The sequence below is a fragment of the Octopus sinensis genome, linkage group LG14, assembly GCF_006345805.1.
Source record: "Octopus sinensis linkage group LG14, ASM634580v1, whole genome shotgun sequence".
NCBI classification, from domain to species: domain Eukaryota; kingdom Metazoa; phylum Mollusca; class Cephalopoda; order Octopoda; family Octopodidae; genus Octopus; species Octopus sinensis.
In genome coordinates this window covers 2012287-2019347 of record NC_043010.1, presented here as the reverse complement: position 1 = coordinate 2019347, position 7061 = coordinate 2012287, and the positions used below count along the sequence as shown (strand labels likewise).

The 7061-nt window shown below is 31.9% G+C and overlaps 1 long non-coding RNA gene across 1 annotated transcript; it reads left to right on the top strand.

Annotated features, from left to right (window-relative positions):
* The first annotated feature begins 1541 nt into the window (after positions 1-1541).
* Positions 1542-5473, top strand: LOC118765873. The gene is made up of 2 exons (XR_005001770.1): positions 1542-2574; positions 4080-5473. It is a non-coding gene; the product is annotated as an uncharacterized LOC118765873 (long non-coding RNA).
* The last annotated feature ends 1588 nt before the right edge of the window (positions 5474-7061 follow it).

Genomic DNA, 7061 nt, shown 5'->3' with positions numbered 1-7061 from the left:
AACTAGTGAGTTTTACAGAGCTGCCCTTCTTTGCATTTCTTGCCGTGATGTGGGTTCATTTATTCGATTTCTTCTATAAATTTCAAGCGTTCTGCCTTGCCACAAAAGAAATAAGATGGTCAAGGCAGTTGAACATCAGGTGACATGCATGCATTTCTGTGTATTGTAAATTCAGGCCACTTAATTTTGATTCCAACTGGATTAACTTATTCTTTTATCTTCTCCCTGCAAATAAAATAAAAAGCTCCCTTTGCCTTTCCTACCACAACTACAGTTGCCTCTACTGCTGATTTTATGGCACTTTCATTCAGGCTCACTTGATCTGTTCAGGTTAAGCCAACCTAATCCACTTCCCCACCACCACTTCTTTCCATTTACTCATATCACATCCAGCCCCATCTTTCACTCCAGAAGCAACAATAACTGCTTCTCTTACATCCTTTCCTCTCAAACATTTGTCCTCTGGCAGAAACGTTAGCACGCCGGGCGAAATGCTTAGCGGTATTTCGTCTGCCATAATGTTTGGAGTTCAAATTCCGCTAAGGTCGACTTTGCCTTTCATCCTTTCGGGATCGATTAAATAAGTACCAGTTACACACTGGGTTCGATATAATCGACTTAATCCGTTTGTCTGTGGGCAGTAAAGAAATAGAAATAGGAATCTAACCCTCCCCTTCCCCATAACCCCACTACTTGCTTTGTGTGTGTGTGTGCGCGCGCACATGTGTATATTTGTGTATACACACACACACACATTATATATTTATTTATATATATATATATATAAATATACTAGCAATTTACTGAGTAAATCCAACCGACAAAGTAAGTTCAAATCCTGCTGAAACCGACAGATCTCCCAAAACATTCACTCTTTCTGCAAAAATAACGTGACTTTATGCTATTTCACCTAACAAAAAAATAAAAGCAGACTAAAAATATCACATTTTTTTCCAAATGGCAGAATTGGTAGATCCTCATATAATATTAAGTCTCATTACTCAAGACTCTGGGTTCAAATTCTGTCAGGATCATGTTTTCTTTTCCATTTCATTACTCCTATATCATTAAATTGATGGTGCACTTGCTCTTTATAAACATTTACCTTCACCCCAGCCAATGCTTCTCTCATAAAAAATTGAACCCTGAACAACCTAGTCAGCAGTTATATTGTTATTATATTACTTAACTTCATTTTAATGCCTTTGGTAAAACAAAAAAAATTATAGGGAGCAAAGAACATTACTCCAAAGCCCCATCAACTTTCCTTTTTAGTGCCCCTTTTGAAATAATAGGGCTTTTGTGCCCTTTTTAAAAGACTTCCATTATTTCATTATTTTAATTTAATTTAGTTTGTTTCATTATATGTATGTCGGTAAGAATGAATATGTGTGTGTATATATGTATGTGTGTGTATCTATATGCATACATACATTTGTGCACATATATACATATATATATACATACATATATCTTTATACATATGTATATATATGTGTGCGTGTTTATATATATATATATATATATATATATATATATATGTGTAGATAGATGGATGGATAATTTTTGGATCTTTTGTTTCCTTTCTTCTAACTAATCAATATAAATGGAACTCACAGAATGATCAAATAAATCTGGGACTTTTCCATTCTTTGTTTTTTGTCAATAAACTTTAATTCAGCCTCTAATTTGCTTTCAAATCATCAGTTGTTTCTATTTATATATTTGTTTTGTTTCCTTTTTTGTTGGAAGTGGGGGTAATTTTTCTTGTTTTTTATTTGTTGTTTTACAAATGTTTGCTACTATTAATTTTGATTATTATATTATTATTATTATTATTATTACATTTGATTATTATTTCTTTTGACCTTGCTTTGACTTATTATTAATAACCTGGTCTTTATCATTATTATTATTATTATTATTACAAAAGAAATCATCATTATTATCATCATCATCATCACTATTTTACATTTTAATAATAACAATAATAATAACAATTATATTATTATTGTTATTATTCCAATTTTCTAAGTGTTTGCAAATAGTTTTTGGCAATTAGATGCTATGATCATCATGAAATCCCCACCAAAATGTTTAGATTGTTTATTGTTTGGAAATCAAATCCTGAAATATCTCAGTATTATTGTTCGAAAAGTGGAAGAGGGTGAGGCTGAGCTGAGGCAGATAGAAGAATGAAGTGAATGGGGTTGCAGGGGTTAGCAAAGAAGAAGAAGAAAAAAAGGTGTAAACATACAAAAAAAGACTTTTTTTTGCCTGTTTTGGGGTTTCTAACCTTTCTCTCCCCTATTCTTCAACCTCTCTACTCTCTGTCTCTTTATTTTCTCCTCTTATACTCCCTGAAGTTTCACTGATTTCATAATCTCACTTTTTCTCTCCCACTGTCTTTGACTCTTAGTTCTTCTCGCTCTATGTCATTCTCTCTTTCTGTCTCTTACACACACACACACACACACACACCTATATATAAACACATGCAAACAGACATATACATATTCAAAAGTATAGCTGCCATGCTTTCTTTTAGTGCTCTCTCTCTCTCTTTCTCTGTTAGTGAAATACATATCTTTTTCTACTATTTTACTATTTCTTCACTACAGCTGCATAAACACACACACACACACACACACACACACACACACTATAAGGCTTTCTCTTTTGTGAATTTAAACTGCTTTCATTCTCTTTTTTACACAAACACCAACACACATTGACATTCCTCCTATTTCTTTTTTACTCACAAGACATACTCTGTTTTTCTCTCATATACACACATAACAATTTTTGTCTTCCTTGTTTTGTAGTTTCTCTCTCTCCCTTTCATGTACACTGTCTGTCTGTCTCTCTCTCTCTCTCATTATCTCTCTCTCTCTCTCTCTCTCTCTATATATATATATATATATATACACATTTTATGCTTATCTTTTACTTCCCAACCTGCTCTTCATTTTTTTCATGTATTTGCCCCACTCTCCTTGTGCACATGCACACACACACACACTTATTTTCTATTTTTCTCGACTACACATCTGTGTAGACGAAGAGAGATACTGTGGTTCTTTTCATTCTTTATGTTTCCCTCTTCCAAATCAAGCAATTCTCTTCATCAATCTCCTTTGTTTTATCTTTTCCCTTCTCAGTTTTTCATTCATATCATTTTAAACTTTTATCAAATTACTATTTTGGTTGTTTTTCTTTTGTAAAATTTCTGCCTCATTTTTTCATCAAGCACTATTTCTTTTGGGTTTTTTTTTAACAGTGCACATTTCATTTAATTTTTTTAAATATGCACTTTTTATCACTGCACATTTTATGTTTTGGCAATGCATGCTCATTTGATTTTTTTTAACAGCGGATTTTTTGACATCTTTAGCAACGGAATTTTGACAATCTAGCAACACACTTTTGACATTTTAGCAACACACTTTTGACTTTTTTTTAGAAATACACTTTTACACATTTGTACAATTTATTTTGACATTCTAGCACCAAAATTTGTTGACTTTTACAAACATACAGTTGAAACGTCTGGTAATACTTTTCAAAATTGACAAAACACTTTTTAGTTATATTATTTTCATCCTTATTATTATTTTGTAGCACTATACTGTATCTTTTTAGTAATACCTATTTGATCTTCCAGCAACACACACTTAACCTTTTAGCTGTGCACTTTTGAATTTTTTATTTCTTTCTTTTTGCAAATACACTTCCTTTTGTTTTGTTTTTTTAGCAATACACTTTTGACATTTTAGCAAGACACTTGATTTTTTAGCAATACACTTTACGTTAAGAAATTTCTACAGTATACTTTAGATATTTTTGCAACACAATTTTGAGTTTTTATTCATTTCGTTTTTGCCTTTTTTTATTGTCTTCTTATATCATCCCATTTTCTATATTTTGTTTTTCTCTTGCTTTTCCCCTCATTATACTCTGTCGCATTCTGTGTTTGTTCCCAAACTGTATTCTTGCCTTTGTCTTTCTCTCCAATGCTATTATTCTTATATTTTTCACACATTTTCTTATACACACATATCAATATGCACACATATAAGCACACATTTACTCTCTCTCTGTTCCTCCATCTCTCTTTTAAACTCTTATACATGCTAATTTACAATTGGTTTAGTATATCCTCTTCACCACTCATTCAAGCTCTCTGTCTCTCTCGTCCTCATGCCTGTCTGTCTGGCTGTCTGTCTGTGTATCCCTATGTATTACATGTTGACATATATGTTTTGTTTCACAATCCCATCTCCTGTCAATGTTTTTCTGTTTCCATCTGATCTCTTAAACCAAATGTTACAATTTATTACCATTAATCTCCATAACTTCCATCCAATTATCAGGACCATTAGTGCCCAAAGGTATCGTAGTTTCTATATTCCCCACTACAGCCGCCTACTACATGCACACACACACACACACACACACACACAACAACCTTTTCAGAAAACTTTATCAAGCAAGTTTGGTACATTTATTGCACAGTAAGATGATACACACACATACAAATATATGTATACATGCACAAACTCACACACACACACATACATATATGTACATATATACTAACAAACATATAATTTTCATTGATACAAAAAACACTGCCTTGATTTAATTTTTAAAAAATTTCAACAAAATTTTTCTTAGCTTTCCATATTTTGTTACTGGTGACTTGTTTTGGCATGCATCGTAAGAGCAAGTGGTAAGCTCCTTGGCAAGCCAAGATTTCATCGCAGTTTCAATTCCTTATTGAAGCCAGTTCACTTTACTTACATTTTCACTTCACTTATGCTGCTAAATACCTTTCATAAAAATTCATGCTCATCATATTTCCCCATATTCCCATACCTTAAAAAATATAGGGCCCTCATGCTTAATCAAATTGAACCTAGTATTGGTGAGTGGCAAAATTGCCATGAAGCCATTGGTTAAAAAACGATAATTGTTGTTGGATCAAATCTAAGAGCCAGTTTATGTTTCTGCTTGTGGTGACCACCTCCACTGAACTTTACATCATTATTACTTTTCAGGTAGATATAAACATTCCACTGCGTTCTGCTTCCATAATTTCCTTTAAAACCTAAGGCTTTGTGTCTACATAAGACACCCTCCACCCACCACATATATTAGCTAGGAGGGAAAGAGGAGGGACAAAGTGACGATCAAGTTGTGTAATTAAAGCTAGCGAAGTTCCTAATGAGAGATGTTATCTGTGACTTTGGTTTCAGATGAGTCCTCTTGTTGGAAACCATTCTACTCATCCCCACTCACACAAACTAGTGCTCTTTGAAGAGGCATGAACATCACAAACCCCATCTCCCTTCCCCAACCCCAATCCCTTTATAAGGTATAGGGCTTTGTGCTTAACAAATGTAACCAATATAAATTTGAGTAAAATTTAGAAAAAAAGGAAAAAACCAAAAAGGAAAGAATAGAAAAATCAAAGTCAAAATTAAAATTTTGAAGACTTTTGTTATTTTTTAGTTGTGTGTGTATGTGTGTGTGCATGTATATATATATATATATATATATAATCTTGTAAAGTTAAAAGAAAAATTGGAAAATGCAACCACAAATGTTTTCCTCCCATTCATAATTGTCTCTTCTGCATGGAATTCTTTGCATTTGAACTGGTGTCCCACCTCTCTGTATGAAATACATACTTATTAATCAATACATGTTGACACAAAATTTGATTTTGAATGTAATATATGGTAAGGGATCCATAGGAATCCTAGTTATTTGTGGGTGGGTTGGATCCCGGTGGGGAATGAAAAGATTATTATTTTTTTTTGTGTGTGTATGCGTGTGTTTTTTCTATTCATTGAAATAAATATCTTTGTTGACAAAGAACAGTTATCGCCAAATTATACAACCATTTTACTCAAAAGCTCACAGCTAACATTTCATTCTTTCTTATATATATATTTTTTTTTCACTTCCTAATTACATCAGCTATTTTGTTAAAAGAAAAGTTTGTTAATAAAAAAAAAATTAATCATAAAATAAAAATTAAATTGTAATGTTCTGCCTTAAAATGAAAACACAATGGATCCAAGCTTTTTACAAATAATTTATATAACCATCATTTTCATTATCATTATTATTATCAATTTTATTATTTTCTCAACATATATATTATAGTATAGTATATTGTATCATAAGTTAGTAAAGTAAGTGCATTTAATATAGATGCCAGGTTTAGGGCTGGATTGTCACTGAGACAATTGTCGAAGCAAAAACCTAAAGTCTGCAATAGAGTAGGTAAGTACCTCTCAGATATTTTGATTGTTTCTCTATAAACCCATCTTCAATGCTCCATAGGAAACCCCTTTTCAAAAGCCCTGCTAAATAGGAAGATGGACTGCTTAGTTACAGTTAAATGTCAATACATTGGCAGTTTCTCAATTGTAATTTATAAGAGCAAGTTTGCTCTTTCTCAAAGCAAAATAATTAAAACTTTGTGAACTCATTACATTAGCCTAGACTAATAGATTGAATTTGTTAAAATCTTTCTCCCTGTCTCATATATATAATTATTATTTGAGGGAATAAATCCAAAACTTACAAGGCAAAAAACTCAATTTAGAAATACTAAATCAAATTTCACACAATATGATATATATATTTAAAAAATTCGAAAAAAACCCACCTTTTATCAATTCAAAAAAAAAAAAAATATATACATTTATATATAAAAGGGAGAGATATCAATCTGGTAAACTTAGTACTTCCATAGAAAGGATGAATGTCAGGTTAAAAATAAACTATTGTATAATTAGATTTATTCATCTTCATACAACATGGCTATAGTGCTTCTGAAAATGCATATTTGCTAAGCTTCATCAGAGGAAAAAACTGGAAGTGTGTAACTGTACACTTCCTTCAAACACCATCACCTTGTTGTAGGATAAGACTATGTAATTATATTCTCTAAAGCTGATTGTTGTATATATATTTATATATACTAGCTTAAAAGCTTGCTTTTGCAGAGGGCTAATTGGGCCAAGAGCTAATACGACTATAATACG